Source organism: Osmerus eperlanus, chromosome 15 (assembly GCF_963692335.1).
Source record: "Osmerus eperlanus chromosome 15, fOsmEpe2.1, whole genome shotgun sequence".
Lineage (NCBI taxonomy): Eukaryota > Metazoa > Chordata > Actinopteri > Osmeriformes > Osmeridae > Osmerus > Osmerus eperlanus.
In genome coordinates, this window is record NC_085032.1 from 73,903 (window position 1) to 88,382 (window position 14,480).

The 14,480-nt window shown below is 49.2% G+C and overlaps 27 non-coding genes across 27 annotated transcripts; 16 read left to right on the plus strand and 11 right to left on the minus strand.

Moving 5' to 3' along the window:
- Positions 1–15: 15 nt before the first annotated feature.
- trnad-guc (transfer RNA aspartic acid (anticodon GUC)) lies at positions 16–87 on the plus strand. Its single transcript has one exon. It is a non-coding gene; the product is annotated as a tRNA-Asp (tRNA).
- Positions 88–819: 732 nt separating this feature from the next.
- On the minus strand, positions 820–891 carry trnaq-cug (transfer RNA glutamine (anticodon CUG)). The gene has a single exon. It is a non-coding gene; the product is annotated as a tRNA-Gln (tRNA).
- A 158-nt stretch (positions 892–1,049) lies between these two features.
- trnad-guc (transfer RNA aspartic acid (anticodon GUC)) lies at positions 1,050–1,120 on the plus strand. Its single transcript has one exon. It is a non-coding gene; the product is annotated as a tRNA-Asp (tRNA).
- A 906-nt stretch (positions 1,121–2,026) lies between these two features.
- Positions 2,027–2,098, minus strand: trnaq-cug (transfer RNA glutamine (anticodon CUG)). Its single transcript has one exon. It is a non-coding gene; the product is annotated as a tRNA-Gln (tRNA).
- Positions 2,099–2,256: 158 nt separating this feature from the next.
- trnad-guc (transfer RNA aspartic acid (anticodon GUC)) lies at positions 2,257–2,327 on the plus strand. Its single transcript has one exon. It is a non-coding gene; the product is annotated as a tRNA-Asp (tRNA).
- A 912-nt stretch (positions 2,328–3,239) lies between these two features.
- On the minus strand, positions 3,240–3,311 carry trnaq-cug (transfer RNA glutamine (anticodon CUG)). The gene has a single exon. It is a non-coding gene; the product is annotated as a tRNA-Gln (tRNA).
- Positions 3,312–3,469: 158 nt separating this feature from the next.
- On the plus strand, positions 3,470–3,540 carry trnad-guc (transfer RNA aspartic acid (anticodon GUC)). The gene has a single exon. It is a non-coding gene; the product is annotated as a tRNA-Asp (tRNA).
- Positions 3,541–4,446: 906 nt separating this feature from the next.
- trnaq-cug (transfer RNA glutamine (anticodon CUG)) lies at positions 4,447–4,518 on the minus strand. Its single transcript has one exon. It is a non-coding gene; the product is annotated as a tRNA-Gln (tRNA).
- Positions 4,519–4,676: 158 nt separating this feature from the next.
- trnad-guc (transfer RNA aspartic acid (anticodon GUC)) lies at positions 4,677–4,747 on the plus strand. The gene has a single exon. It is a non-coding gene; the product is annotated as a tRNA-Asp (tRNA).
- Positions 4,748–4,851: 104 nt separating this feature from the next.
- On the plus strand, positions 4,852–4,923 carry trnad-guc (transfer RNA aspartic acid (anticodon GUC)). The gene has a single exon. It is a non-coding gene; the product is annotated as a tRNA-Asp (tRNA).
- A 730-nt stretch (positions 4,924–5,653) lies between these two features.
- trnaq-cug (transfer RNA glutamine (anticodon CUG)) lies at positions 5,654–5,725 on the minus strand. The gene has a single exon. It is a non-coding gene; the product is annotated as a tRNA-Gln (tRNA).
- A 158-nt stretch (positions 5,726–5,883) lies between these two features.
- On the plus strand, positions 5,884–5,954 carry trnad-guc (transfer RNA aspartic acid (anticodon GUC)). The gene has a single exon. It is a non-coding gene; the product is annotated as a tRNA-Asp (tRNA).
- Positions 5,955–6,862: 908 nt separating this feature from the next.
- Positions 6,863–6,934, minus strand: trnaq-cug (transfer RNA glutamine (anticodon CUG)). Its single transcript has one exon. It is a non-coding gene; the product is annotated as a tRNA-Gln (tRNA).
- Positions 6,935–7,267: 333 nt separating this feature from the next.
- Positions 7,268–7,339, plus strand: trnad-guc (transfer RNA aspartic acid (anticodon GUC)). Its single transcript has one exon. It is a non-coding gene; the product is annotated as a tRNA-Asp (tRNA).
- A 732-nt stretch (positions 7,340–8,071) lies between these two features.
- Positions 8,072–8,143, minus strand: trnaq-cug (transfer RNA glutamine (anticodon CUG)). The gene has a single exon. It is a non-coding gene; the product is annotated as a tRNA-Gln (tRNA).
- Positions 8,144–8,301: 158 nt separating this feature from the next.
- Positions 8,302–8,372, plus strand: trnad-guc (transfer RNA aspartic acid (anticodon GUC)). Its single transcript has one exon. It is a non-coding gene; the product is annotated as a tRNA-Asp (tRNA).
- Positions 8,373–8,476: 104 nt separating this feature from the next.
- On the plus strand, positions 8,477–8,548 carry trnad-guc (transfer RNA aspartic acid (anticodon GUC)). Its single transcript has one exon. It is a non-coding gene; the product is annotated as a tRNA-Asp (tRNA).
- Positions 8,549–10,691: 2,143 nt separating this feature from the next.
- On the minus strand, positions 10,692–10,763 carry trnaq-cug (transfer RNA glutamine (anticodon CUG)). The gene has a single exon. It is a non-coding gene; the product is annotated as a tRNA-Gln (tRNA).
- Positions 10,764–10,921: 158 nt separating this feature from the next.
- On the plus strand, positions 10,922–10,992 carry trnad-guc (transfer RNA aspartic acid (anticodon GUC)). The gene has a single exon. It is a non-coding gene; the product is annotated as a tRNA-Asp (tRNA).
- A 104-nt stretch (positions 10,993–11,096) lies between these two features.
- Positions 11,097–11,168, plus strand: trnad-guc (transfer RNA aspartic acid (anticodon GUC)). Its single transcript has one exon. It is a non-coding gene; the product is annotated as a tRNA-Asp (tRNA).
- A 724-nt stretch (positions 11,169–11,892) lies between these two features.
- On the minus strand, positions 11,893–11,964 carry trnaq-cug (transfer RNA glutamine (anticodon CUG)). The gene has a single exon. It is a non-coding gene; the product is annotated as a tRNA-Gln (tRNA).
- A 158-nt stretch (positions 11,965–12,122) lies between these two features.
- On the plus strand, positions 12,123–12,193 carry trnag-gcc (transfer RNA glycine (anticodon GCC)). The gene has a single exon. It is a non-coding gene; the product is annotated as a tRNA-Gly (tRNA).
- Positions 12,194–12,297: 104 nt separating this feature from the next.
- Positions 12,298–12,369, plus strand: trnad-guc (transfer RNA aspartic acid (anticodon GUC)). The gene has a single exon. It is a non-coding gene; the product is annotated as a tRNA-Asp (tRNA).
- A 732-nt stretch (positions 12,370–13,101) lies between these two features.
- trnaq-cug (transfer RNA glutamine (anticodon CUG)) lies at positions 13,102–13,173 on the minus strand. Its single transcript has one exon. It is a non-coding gene; the product is annotated as a tRNA-Gln (tRNA).
- Positions 13,174–13,331: 158 nt separating this feature from the next.
- Positions 13,332–13,402, plus strand: trnad-guc (transfer RNA aspartic acid (anticodon GUC)). The gene has a single exon. It is a non-coding gene; the product is annotated as a tRNA-Asp (tRNA).
- Positions 13,403–13,506: 104 nt separating this feature from the next.
- On the plus strand, positions 13,507–13,578 carry trnad-guc (transfer RNA aspartic acid (anticodon GUC)). The gene has a single exon. It is a non-coding gene; the product is annotated as a tRNA-Asp (tRNA).
- A 732-nt stretch (positions 13,579–14,310) lies between these two features.
- trnaq-cug (transfer RNA glutamine (anticodon CUG)) lies at positions 14,311–14,382 on the minus strand. The gene has a single exon. It is a non-coding gene; the product is annotated as a tRNA-Gln (tRNA).
- Positions 14,383–14,480: the final 98 nt, after the last annotated feature.

Genomic DNA, 14,480 nt, shown 5'->3' on the forward strand with positions numbered 1-14,480 from the left:
AGTCAGACTACCGTGTCCTCGTTAGTATAGTGGTCAGTATCCCCGCCTGTCACGCGGGAGACCAGGGTTCAATTCCCTGACGGGGAGAAATGCTCTTTTTGCTTAGTGTGGTTCACTGGCATCTCACAGAACTTGATTTGAAGGACACTTTATTTCTGTCAGACATTCGTGTGTTGCAGTAAGATGACCGGGTGGCTGTTCGGGACATCCGGCATGGCTCCAAACAAGAATGAGCAAAAACACATTTACAATAGAACAGAAAATGAGTCGTGATCGTATAGTTTTACGTTTCTCGTCGCTAACACGTGCGGCTATCAGAACCATCGCATCACTCCTCAAATGACTGAAGTTACCTAGACTAGATGAATAACATCATTTAAAGTAGCTAACTTGGCTCTTCTTAACAACATTATATGAAAAACACGAATATTTGTGTTTGTAACTTGATGAAAGGGGATTTATCCCGAACATCCCAAGAAGGGGGTTCACCCCGCACCGCTCCACACAAGAATGGGCGAATGCAGCCCCCATCCCACTGTCTCCACACCAACACCATGGTAACACTATTAGGGGGCATGGTTTTACATGTCCCTTTAGCAATAACTGAACAACGCGTATTCTTCAGCGTTACACTTGCACAAAAAAGCGGGACACGTGGAACCATCTGTCCAGCAGGGGCTGACTTCAACCACGCCCGGATCTGCCAGCAGTTCTTCACAGGACGATGATTGGTCCCAAACCCTGTGTCCTGAGAAGAAGGTTGAAACCAAGCAGCCGCTGTCAAGGGCGGGTTTGGGTTCTCAGATAAAAAGCTCTTGTAGGTTCCACCGAGATTTGAACTCGGATTGCTGGATTCAGAGTCCAGAGTGCTGACCGTTACACCATGGAACCCCACCGTGAGGCCGACGGAAAGACTCACGAAAGAGACTGTGCATCTCTCTGGCTTTTGTAACCCTTTTGTAACCCTTTCTAACCCCCTCGCCTCCCGTCTTAGCGTGACGGCATGACGGCGTTCTGTCACGTGACGTCACGTCTGGCTCGTCACGGAAGCGTTGGTGGTTCAGTGGTAGAATTCTCGCCTGTCACGCGGGAGGCCGGGGTTCGATTCCCGGCCAATGCCCTGCTCTTGCGTGGACCGTCGTTGGCCTTGCTTTCAGTTGATTTGGCCTCTTTGCCGCGTGTAACCTCGTGAGCTAGCACGGCGCTCCGAGTCAGACTACCGTGTCCTCGTTAGTATAGTGGTCAGTATCCCCGCCTGTCACGCGGGAGACCAGGGTTCAATTCCCTGACAAGGAGAAATGCTCTTTTTGCTTAGTGTGGTTCACTGGCATCTCACAGAACTTGATTTGAAGGACACTATTTCTGTCAGACATTCGTGTGTTGCAGTAAGATGACCGGGTGGCTATTCGGGACATCCGGCATGGCTCCAAACAAGAATGAGCAAAAACACATTTACAATAGAACAGAAAATGAGTCGTGATCGTATAGTTTTACGTTTCTCGTCGCTAACACGTGCGGCTATCAGAACCATCGCATCACTCCTCAAATGACTGAAGTTACCTAGACTAGATGAATAACATCATTTAAAGTAGCTAACTTGGCTCTTCTTAACAACATTATATGAAAAACACGAATATTTGTGTTTGTAACTTGATGAAAGGGGATTTATCCCGAACATCCCAAGAAGGGGGTTCACCCCGCACCGCTCCACACAAGAATGGGCGAATGCAGCCCCCATCCCACTGTCCCCACACCAACACCATGGTAACACTATTAGGGGGCATGGTTTTACATGTCCCTTTAGCAATAACTGAACAACGCGTATTCTTCAGCGTTACACTTGCACAAAAAAGCGGGACACGTGGAACCATCTGTCCAGCAGGGGCTGACTTCAACCACGCCCGGATCTGCCAGCAGTTCTTCACAGGACGATGATTGGTCCCAAACCCTGTGTCCTGAGAAGAAGGTTGAAACCAAGCAGCCGCTGTCAAGGGCGGGTTTGGGTTCTCAGATAAAAAGCTCTTGTAGGTTCCACCGAGATTTGAACTCGGATTGCTGGATTCAGAGTCCAGAGTGCTGACCGTTACACCATGGAACCCCACCGTGAGGCCGACGGAAAGACTCACGAAAGAGACTGTGCATCTCTCTGGCTTTTGTAACCCTTTTGTAACCCTTTCTAACCCCCTCGCCTCCCGTCTTAGCGTGACGGCATGACGGCGTTCTGTCACGTGACGTCACGTCTGGCTCGTCACGGAAGCGTTGGTGGTTCAGTGGTAGAATTCTCGCCTGTCACGCGGGAGGCCGGGGTTCGATTCCCGGCCAATGCCCTGCTCTTGCGTGGACCGTCGTTGGCCTTGCTTTCAGTTGATTTGGCCTCTTTGCCGCGTGTAACCTCGTGAGCTAGCACGGCGCTCCGAGTCAGACTACCGTGTCCTCGTTAGTATAGTGGTCAGTATCCCCGCCTGCCTGTCACGCGGGAGACCAGGGTTCAATTCCCTGACGGGGAGAAATGCTCTTTTTGCTTAGTGTGGTTCACTGGCATCTCACAGAACTTGATTTGAAGGACACTTTATTTCTGTCAGACATTCGTGTGTTGCAGTAAGATGACCGGGTGGCTGTTCGGGACATCCGGCATGGCTCCAAACAAGAATGAGCAAAAACACATTTACAATAGAACAGAAAATGAGTCGTGATCGTATAGTTTTACGTTTCTCGTCGCTAACACGTGCGGCTATCAGAACCATCGCATCACTCCTCAAATGACTGAAGTTACCTAGACTAGATGAATAACATCATTTAAAGTAGCTAACTTGGCTCTTCTTAACAACATTATATGAAAAACACGAATATTTGTGTTTGTAACTTGATGAAAGGGGATTTATCCCGAACATCCCAAGAAGGGGGTTCACCCCGCACCGCTCCACACAAGAATGGGCGAATGCAGCCCCCATCCCACTGTCTCCACACCAACACCATGGTAACACTATTAGGGGGCATGGTTTTACATGTCCCTTTAGCAATAACTGAACAACGCGTATTCTTCAGCGTTACACTTGCACAAAAAAGCGGGACACGTGGAACCATCTGTCCAGCAGGGGCTGACTTCAACCACGCCCGGATCTGCCAGCAGTTCTTCACAGGACGATGATTGGTCCCAAACCCTGTGTCCTGAGAAGAAGGTTGAAACCAAGCAGCCGCTGTCAAGGGCGGGTTTGGGTTCTCAGATAAAAAGCTCTTGTAGGTTCCACCGAGATTTGAACTCGGATTGCTGGATTCAGAGTCCAGAGTGCTGACCGTTACACCATGGAACCCCACCGTGAGGCCGACGGAAAGACTCACGAAAGAGACTGTGCATCTCTCTGGCTTTTGTAACCCTTTTGTAACCCTTTCTAACCCCCTCGCCTCCCGTCTTAGCGTGACGGCATGACGGCGTTCTGTCACGTGACGTCACGTCTGGCTCGTCACGGAAGCGTTGGTGGTTCAGTGGTAGAATTCTCGCCTGTCACGCGGGAGGCCGGGGTTCGATTCCCGGCCAATGCCCTGCTCTTGCGTGGACCGTCGTTGGCCTTGCTTTCAGTTGATTTGGCCTCTTTGCCGCGTGTAACCTCGTGAGCTAGCACGGCGCTCCGAGTCAGACTACCGTGTCCTCGTTAGTATAGTGGTCAGTATCCCTCTCTGTCACGCGGGAGACCAGGGTTCAATTCCCTGACAAGGAGAAATGCTCTTTTTGCTTAGTGTGGTTCACTGGCATCTCACAGAACTTGATTTGAAGGACACTATTTCTGTCAGACATTCGTGTGTTGCAGTAAGATGACCGGGTGGCTATTCGGGACATCCGGCATGGCTCCAAACAAGAATGAGCAAAAACACATTTACAATAGAACAGAAAATGAGTCGTGATCGTATAGTTTTACGTTTCTCGTCGCTAACACGTGCGGCTATCAGAACCATCGCATCACTCCTCAAATGACTGAAGTTACCTAGACTAGATGAATAACATCATTTAAAGTAGCTAACTTGGCTCTTCTTAACAACATTATATGAAAAACACGAATATTTGTGTTTGTAACTTGATGAAAGGGGATTTATCCCGAACATCCCAAGAAGGGGGTTCACCCCGCACCGCTCCACACAAGAATGGGCGAATGCAGCCCCCATCCCACTGTCCCCACACCAACACCATGGTAACACTATTAGGGGGCATGGTTTTACATGTCCCTTTAGCAATAACTGAACAACGCGTATTCTTCAGCGTTACACTTGCACAAAAAAGCGGGACACGTGGAACCATCTGTCCAGCAGGGGCTGACTTCAACCACGCCCGGATCTGCCAGCAGTTCTTCACAGGACGATGATTGGTCCCAAACCCTGTGTCCTGAGAAGAAGGTTGAAACCAAGCAGCCGCTGTCAAGGGCGGGTTTGGGTTCTCAGATAAAAAGCTCTTGTAGGTTCCACCGAGATTTGAACTCGGATTGCTGGATTCAGAGTCCAGAGTGCTGACCGTTACACCATGGAACCCCACCGTGAGGCAGACGGAAAGACTCACGATAGAGACTGTGCATCTCTCTGGCTTTTGTAACCCTTTTGTAACCCTTTCTAACCCCCTCGCCTCCCGTCTTAGCGTGACGGCATGACGGCGTTCTGTCACGTGACGTCACGTCTGGCTCGTCACGGAAGCGTTGGTGGTTCAGTGGTAGAATTCTCGCCTGTCACGCGGGAGGCCGGGGTTCGATTCCCGGCCAATGCCCTGCTCTTGCGTGGACCGTCGTTGGCCTTGCTTTCAGTTGATTTGGCCTCTTTGCCGCGTGTAACCTCGTGAGCTAGCACGGCGCTCCGAGTCAGACTACCGTGTCCTCGTTAGTATAGTGGTCAGTATCCCCGCCTGTCACGCGGGAGACCAGGGTTCAATTCCCTGACGGGGAGAAATGCTCTTTTTGCTTAGTGTGGTTCACTGGCATCTCACAGAACTTGATTTGAAGGACACTTTATTTCTGTCAGACATTCGTGTGTTGCAGTAAGATGACCGGGTGGCTGTTCGGGACATCCGGCATGGCTCCAAACAAGAATGAGCAAAAACACATTTACAATAGAACAGAAAATGTCGTGATCGTATAGTTTTACGTTTCTCGTCGCTAACACGTGCGGCTATCAGAACCATCGCATCACTCCTCAAATGACTGAAGTTACCTAGACTAGATGAATAACATCATTTAAAGTAGCTAACTTGGCTCTTCTTAACAACATTATATGAAAAACACGAATATTTGTGTTTGTAACTTGATGAAAGGGGATTTATCCCGAACATCCCAAGAAGGGGGTTCACCCCGCACCGCTCCACACAAGAATGGGCGAATGCAGCCCCCATCCCACTGTCTCCACACCAACACCATGGTAACACTATTAGGGGGCATGGTTTTACATGTCCCTTTAGCAATAACTGAACAACGCGTATTCTTCAGCGTTACACTTGCACAAAAAAGCGGGACACGTGGAACCATCTGTCCAGCAGGGGCTGACTTCAACCACGCCCGGATCTGCCAGCAGTTCTTCACAGGACGATGATTGGTCCCAAACCCTGTGTCCTGAGAAGAAGGTTGAAACCAAGCAGCCGCTGTCAAGGGCGGGTTTGGGTTCTCAGATAAAAAGCTCTTGTAGGTTCCACCGAGATTTGAACTCGGATTGCTGGATTCAGAGTCCAGAGTGCTGACCGTTACACCATGGAACCCCACCGTGAGGCCGACGGAAAGACTCACGAAAGAGACTGTGCATCTCTCTGGCTTTTGTAACCCTTTTGTAACCCTTTCTAACCCCCTCGCCTCCCGTCTTAGCGTGACGGCATGACGGCGTTCTGTCACGTGACGTCACGTCTGGCTCGTCACGGAAGCGTTGGTGGTTCAGTGGTAGAATTCTCGCCTGTCACGCGGGAGGCCGGGGTTCGATTCCCGGCCAATGCCCTGCTCTTGCGTGGACCGTCGTTGGCCTTGCTTTCAGTTGATTTGGCCTCTTTGCCGCGTGTAACCTCGTGAGCTAGCACGGCGCTCCGAGTCAGACTACCGTGTCCTCGTTAGTATAGTGGTCAGTATCCCCGCCTGTCACGCGGGAGACCAGGGTTCAATTCCCTGATGGGGAGAAATGCTCTTTTTGCTTAGTGTGGTTCACTGGCATCTCACAGAACTTGATTTGAAGGACACTTTATTTCTGTCAGACATTCGTGTGTTGCAGTTAGATGACCGGGTGGCTATTCGGGACATCCGGCATGGCTCCAAACAAGAATGAGCAAAAACACATTTACAATAGAACAGAAAATGAGTCGTGATCGTATAGTTTTACGTTTCTCGTCGCTAACACGTGCGGCTATCAGAACCATCGCATCACTCCTCAAATGACTGAAGTTACCTAGACTAGATGAATAACATCATTTAAAGTAGCTAACTTGGCTCTTCTTAACAACATTATATGAAAAACACGAATATTTGTGTTTGTAACTTGATGAAAGGGGATTTATCCCAAACATCCCAAGAAGGGGGTTCACCCCGCACCGCTCCACACAAGAATGGGCGAATGCAGCCCCCATCCCACTGTCCCCACACCAACACCATGGTAACACTATTAGGGGGCATGGTTTTACATGTCCCTCTAGCAATAACTGAACAACGCGTATTCTTCAGCGTTACACTTGCACAAAAAAGCGGGACACGTGGAACCATCTGTCCAGCAGGGGCTGACTTCAACCACGCCCGGATCTGCCAGCAGTTCTTCACAGGACGATGATTGGTCCCAAACCCTGTGTCCTGAGAAGAAGGTTGAAACCAAGCAGCCGCTGTCAAGGGCGAGTTTGGGTTCTCAGATAAAAAGCTCTTGTAGGTTCCACCGAGATTTGAACTCGGATTGCTGGATTCAGAGTCCAGAGTGCTGACCGTTACACCATGGAACCCCACCGTGAGGCCGACGGAAAGACTCACGAAAGAGACTGTGCATCTCTCTGGCTTTTGTAACCCTTTTGTAACCCTTTCTAACCCCCTCGCCTCCCGTCTTAGCGTGACGGCATGACGGCGTTCTGTCACGTGACGTCACGTCTGATTCGTCACGGAAGTGTTGGTGGTTCAGTGGTAGAATTCTCGCCTGTCACGCGGGAGGCCGGGGTTCGATTCCCGGCCAATGCCCTGCTCTTGCGTGGACCGTCGTTGGCCTTGCTTTCAGTTGATTTGGCCTCTTTGCCGCGTGTAACCTCGTGAGCTAGCACGGCGCTCCGAGGCAGACTACCATGTCCTCGTTAGTATAGTGGTCAGTATCCCCGCCTGTCACGCGGGAGACCAGGGTTCAATTCCCTGACGGGGAGAAATGCTCTTTTTGCTTAGTGTGGTTCACTGGCATCTCACAGAACTTGATTTGAAGGACACTTTATTTCTGTCAGACATTCGTGTGTTGCAGTAAGATGACCGGGTGGCTATTCGGGACATCCGGCATGGCTCCAAACAAGAATGAGCAAAAACACATTTACAATAGAACAGAAAATGAGTCGTGATCGTATAGTTTTACGATTCTCGTCGCTAACACGTGCGGCTATCAGAACCATCGCATCACTCCTCAAATGACTGAAGTTACCTAGACTAGATGAATAACATCATTTAAAGTAGCTAACTTGGCTCTTCTTAACAACATTATATGAAAAACACGAATATTTGTGTTTGTAACTTGATGAAAGGGGATTTATCCCGAACATCCCAAGAAGGGGGTTCACCCCGCACCGCTCCACACAAGAATGGGCGAATGCAGCCCCCATCCCACTGTCCCCACACCAACACCATGGTAACACTATTAGGGGGCATGGTTTTACATGTCCCTTTAGCAATAACTGAACAACGCGTATTCTTCAGCGTTACACTTGCACAAAAAAGCGGGACACGTGGAACCATCTGTCCAGCAGGGGCTGACTTCAACCACGCCCGGATCTGCCAGCAGTTCTTCACAGGACGATGATTGGTCCCAAACCCTGTGTCCTGAGAAGAAGGTTGAAACCAAGCAGCCGCTGTCAAGGGCGGGTTTGGGTTCTCAGATAAAAAGCTCTTGTAGGTTCCACCGAGATTTGAACTCGGATTGCTGGATTCAGAGTCCAGAGTGCTGACCGTTACACCATGGAACCCCACCGTGAGGCCGACGGAAAGACTCACGAAAGAGACTGTGCATCTCTCTGGCTTTTGTAACCCTTTTGTAACCCTTTCTAACCCCCTCGCCTCCCGTCTTAGCGTGACGGCATGACGGCGTTCTGTCACGTGACGTCACGTCTGGCTCGTCACGGAAGCGTTGGTGGTTCAGTGGTAGAATTCTCGCCTGTCACGCGGGAGGCCGGGGTTCGATTCCCGGCCAATGCCCTGCTCTTGCGTGGACCGTCGTTGGCCTTGCTTTCAGTTGATTTGGCCTCTTTGCCGCGTGTAACCTCGTGAGCTAGCACGGCGCTCCGAGTCAGACTACCGTGTCCTCGTTAGTATAGTGGTCAGTATCCCCGCCTGTCACGCGGGAGACCAGGGTTCAATTCCCTGACGGGGAGAAATGCTCTTTTTGCTTAGTGTGGTTCACTGGCATCTCACAGAACTTGATTTGAAGGACACTATTTCTGTCAGACATTCGTGTGTTGCAGTAAGATGACCGGGTGGCTATTCGGGACATCCGGCATGGCTCCAAACAAGAATGAGCAAAAACACATTTAAAATAGAACAGAAAATGAGTCGTGATCGTATAGTTTTACGTTTCTCGTCGCTAACACGTGCGGCTATCAGAACCATCGCATCACTCCTCAAATGACTGAAGTTACCTAGACTAGATGAATAACATCATTTAACCTTTTCATGTTCCTGTTAAATTTGCCTGAAAACGCCTAAACAGCATACCCAAAGTAAATTGGAAGCTGTTCTTGAACCATTTGGAGTACATGCATGTAAATGATCTCTTTTGAAAGCTGACACTCTGAAGTTATGTCCCCTGTTGTCAGGACCCCTGTCAGTCCTTCTAGTGTTGAGTAATAGAAGCTTGAACACAAGGAAAGTGAAAATTTCTATTTCCGCCTAGATTTTGTTTTGAAAACAGAGGCCTGAAGAGGCCTAGAGGTGGTAGGTATTATCTGGAAGACTAAATTGGACCACAGGTTGAAGCCTTACCCAATTCAAATCAAAAGTCAAACATAATACCACAATATATTCATATTTGACACATGTTTTTATAAGAGTACATCCAGGAATTTTCTAAAAGGGTCTTTTGGAGACTCCAAAATGACCCTTTGTAACCAAGGTCAAGGTCAAATAAAAAGGTATTATTTTTCATAATTGTTATCTCTGGCCCATCTCTGGTACTTAGAAATATCATATATAATAGCTAAATCCCTAATTAGTAATACTGAAACACAAAAACTGAAGCATGAACACATTGGAGTGCTTTATCTGATTCCAAGGATTGGCGCACAAAGAACACTGATTCTGTCAACCATATTGCGCAATCGACTGTTATTTTGAAGGCTCCACAGACGCATACAAATGAGGTATTGGCATTTTCAGCTAGCTGTCAGCTACAAGGCTAACGAGCTAATTTCAGAGCCAGTCGAAGCCAGTTCGAGAAATTTGTTTAGAACGAGTGTGGGGGGGGGGGGCGGGGGGGGGCAGGACGCACAGACCTAGTTGGCTTTAGAGGGCTGTCAACGGGGCATGGAAGCTCCTATTGGGTCGAACAAGGTGTCAATCAAAAGGGGAGGGTTCAACGGACATTTTGAGACCTTCATTTTGTAAATACTCCGTTGATAAATCGGAGAAAATAACACTTTTATGTGAACAAGTTGTTTCTTCCTTCGGCTAACTTGCATAATGAAACAAAGGATAATGGCTATTCATGAACGTAAAACATTGTATTTGGACGAATTACTTTACATGGTTAGATACTTTGAACCCTTGGGACTTACGCAGATCAAGTTTTGATGGCATGATTTGCACACCTGGACCTATTTGAACAACTTAGGGTGAGTACAACTTTTTTCTTTGGCATTGTTGAAGGAATGTTCACCGGAAAAAGACGTTGACTTTGCTTGCTATTGCGACTTGATCTTGAATTGGTTTATTTCAATGGAAGCACAAGAATCGTAGCTTTCCAACGATGTATAACATGTGTAGCGTCTAAAAAATATATTTTTTAGAATTTAGTGCGTCGTAACTGAGGAAGGGGGAGGCAGCATTTTTGTCTCGCGGGCGAAACAGGAGCGTAAACAGGTTAAAGTAGCTAACTTGGCTCTTCTTAACAACATTATATGAAAAAGACGAATATTTGTGTTTGTAACTTGATGAAAGGGGATTTATCCCGAACATCCCAAGAAGGGGGTTCACCCCGCACCGCTCCACACAAGAATGGGCGAATGCAGCCCCCATCCCACTGTCCCCACACCAACACCATGGTAACACTATTAGGGGGCATGGTTTTACATGTCCCTTTAGCAATAACTGAACAACGCGTATTCTTCAGCGTTACACTTGCACAAAAAAGCGGGACACGTGGAACCATCTGTCCAGCAGGGGCTGACTTCAACCACGCCCGGATCTGCCAGCAGTTCTTCACAGGACGATGATTGGTCCCAAACCCTGTGTCCTGAGAAGGTTGAAACCAAGCAGCCGCTGTCAAGGGCGGGTTTGGGTTCTCAGATAAAAAGCTCTTGTAGGTTCCACCGAGATTTGAACTCGGATTTCTGGATTCAGAGTCCAGAGTGCTGACCGTTACACCATGGAACCCCACCGTGAGGCAGACGGAAAGACTCACGAAAGAGACTGTGCATCTCTCTGGCTTTTGTAACCCTTTTGTAACCCTTTCTAACCCCCTCGCCTCCCGTCTTAGCGTGACGGCATGACGGCGTTCTGTCACGTGACGTCACGTCTGGCTTGTCACGGAAGCGTTGGTGGTTCAGTGGTAGAATTCTCGCCTGTCACGCGGGAGGCCGGGGTTCGATTCCCGGCCAATGCCCTGCTCTTGCGTGGACCGTCGTTGGCCTTGCTTTCAGTTGATTTGGCCTCTTTGCCGCGTGTAACCTCGTGAGCTAGCACGGCGCTCCGAGTCAGACTACCGTGTCCTCGTTAGTATAGTGGTCAGTATCCCCGCCTGTCACGCGGGAGACCAGGGTTCAATTCCCTGACGGGGAGAAATGCTCTTTTTGCTTAGTGTGGTTCACTGGCATCTCACAGAACTTGATTTGAAGGACACTTTATTTCTGTCAGACATTCGTGTGTTGCAGTAAGGTGGCTATTCGGGACATCCGGCATGGCTCCAAACAAGAATGAGCAAAAACACATTTACAATAGAACAGAAAATGAGTCGTGATCGTATAGTTTTACGTTTCTCGTCGCTAACACGTGCGGCTATCAGAACCATCGCATCACTCCTCAAATGACTGAAGTTACCTAGACTAGATGAATAACATCATTTAAAGTAGCTAACTTGGCTCTTCTTAACAACATTATATGAAAAACACGAATATTTGTGTTTGTAACTTGATGAAAGGGGATTTATCCCGAACATCCCAAGAAGGGGGTTCACCCGGCACCGCTCCACACAAGAATGGGCGAATGCAGCCCCCATCCCACTGTCCCCACACCAACACCATTGTAACACTATTAGGGGGCATGGTTTTACATGTCCCTTTAGCAATAACTGAACAACGCGTATTCTTCAGCGTTACACTTGCACAAAAAAGCGGGACACGTGGAACCATCTGTCCAGCAGGGGCTGACTTCAACCACGCCCGGATCTGCCAGCAGTTCTTCACAGGACGATGATTGGTCCCAAACCCTGTGTCCTGAGAAGAAGGTTGAAACCAAGCAGCCGCTGTCAAGGGCGGGTTTGGGTTCTCAGATAAAAAGCTCTTGTAGGTTCCACCGAGATTTGAACTCGGATGGCTGGATTCAGAGTCCAGAGTGCTGACCGTTACACCATGGAACCCCACCGTGAGGCCGACGGAAAGACTCACGAAAGAGACTGTGCATCTCTCTGGATTTTGTAACCCTTTTGTAACCCTTTCTAACCCTCTCGCCTCCCGTCTTAGCGTGACGGCGTGACGGCGTTCTGGCACGTGACGTCACGTCTGGCTCGTCACGGAAGCGTTGGTGGTTCAGTGGTAGAATTCTCGCCTGCCACGCGGGAGGCCCGGGTTCGATTCCCGGCCAATGCACTGCTCTTGCGTGGACCGTCGTTGGCCTTGCTTTCAGTTGATTTGGCCTCTTTGCCGCGTGTAACCTCGTGAGCTAGCACGGCGCTCCGAGTCAGACTACCGTGTCCTCGTTAGTATAGTGGTCAGTATCCCCGCCTGTCACGCGGGAGACCAGGGTTCAATTCCCTGACGGGGAGAAATGCTCTTTTTGCTTAGTGTGGTTCACTGGCATCTCACAGAACTTGATTTGAAGGACACTTTATTTCTGTCAGACATTCGTGTGTTGCAGTAAGATGACCGGGTGGCTATTCGGGACATCCGGCATGGCTCCAAACAAGAATGAGCAAAAACACATTTACAATAGAACAGAAAATGAGTCGTGATCGTATAGTTTTACGTTTCTCGTCGCTAACACGTGCGGCTATCAGAACCATCGCATCACTCCTCAAATGACTGAAGTTACCTAGACTAGATGAATAACATCATTTAAAGTAGCTAACTTGGCTCTTCTTAACAACATTATATGAAAAACACGAATATTTGTGTTTGTAACTTGATGAAAGGGGATTTATCCCGAACATCCCAAGAAGGGGGTTCACCCCGCACCGCTCCACACAAGAATGGGCGAATGCAGCCCCCATCCCACTGTCCCCACACCAACACCATGGTAACACTATTAGGGGGCATGGTTTTACATGTCCCTTTAGCAATAACTGAACAACGCGTATTCTTCAGCGTTACACTTGCACAAAAAAGCGGGACACGTGGAACCATCTGTCCAGCAGGGGCTGACTTCAACCACGCCCGGATCTGCCAGCAGTTCTTCACAGGACGATGATTGGTCCCAAACCCTGTGTCCTGAGAAGAAGGTTGAAACCAAGCAGCCGCTGTCAAGGGCGGGTTTGGGTTCTCAGATAAAAAGCTCTTGTAGGTTCCACCGAGATTTGAACTCGGATTGCTGGATTCAGAGTCCAGAGTGCTGACCGTTACACCATGGAACCCCACCGTGAGGCAGACGGAAAGACTCACGATAGAGACTGTGCATCTCTCTGGCTTTTGTAACCCTTTTGTAACCCTTTCTAACCCCCTCGCCTCCCGTCTTAGCGTGACGGCATGACGGCGTTCTGTCACGTGACGTCACGTCTGGCTCGTCACGGAAGCGTTGGTGGTTCAGTGGTAGAATTCTCGCCTGTCACGCGGGAGGCCGGGGTTCGATTCCCGGCCAATGCCCTGCTCTTGCGTGGACCGTCGTTGGCCTTGCTTTCAGTTGATTTGGCCTCTTTGCCGCGTGTAACCTCGTGAGCTAGCACGGCGCTCCGAGTCAGACTACCGTGTCCTCGTTAGTATAGTGGTCAGTATCCCCGCCTGTCACGCGGGAGACCAGGGTTCAATTCCCTGACGGGGAGAAATGCTCTTTTTGCTTAGTGTGGTTCACTGGCATCTCACAGAACTTGATTTGAAGGACACTTTATTTCTGTCAGACATTCGTGTGTTGCAGTAAGATGACCGGGTGGCTGTTCGGGACATCCGGCATGGCTCCAAACAAGAATGAGCAAAAACACATTTACAATAGAACAGAAAATGAGTCGTGATCGTATAGTTTTACGTTTCTCGTCGCTAACACGTGCGGCTATCAGAACCATCGCATCACTCCTCAAATGACTGAAGTTACCTAGACTAGATGAATAACATCATTTAAAGTAGCTAACTTGGCTCTTCTTAACAACATTATATGAAAAACACGAATATTTGTGTTTGTAACTTGATGAAAGGGGATTTATCCCGAACATCCCAAGAAGGGGGTTCACCCCGCACCGCTCCACACAAGAATGGGCGAATGCAGCCCCCATCCCACTGTCTCCACACCAACACCATGGTAACACTATTAGGGGGCATGGTTTTACATGTCCCTTTAGCAATAACTGAACAACGCGTATTCTTCAGCGTTACACTTGCACAAAAAAGCGGGACACGTGGAACCATCTGTCCAGCAGGGGCTGACTTCAACCACGCCCGGATCTGCCAGCAGTTCTTCACAGGACGATGATTGGTCCCAAACCCTGTGTCCTGAGAAGAAGGTTGAAACCAAGCAGCCGCTGTCAAGGGCGGGTTTGGGTTCTCAGATAAAAAGCTCTTGTAGGTTCCACCGAGATTTGAACTCGGATTGCTGGATTCAGAGTCCAGAGTGCTGACCGTTACACCATGGAACCCCACCGTGAGGCCGACGGAAAGACTCACGAAAGAGACTGTGCATCTCTCTGGCTTTTGTAACCCTTTTGTAACCCTTTCTAACCCCCTCGCCTCCCGT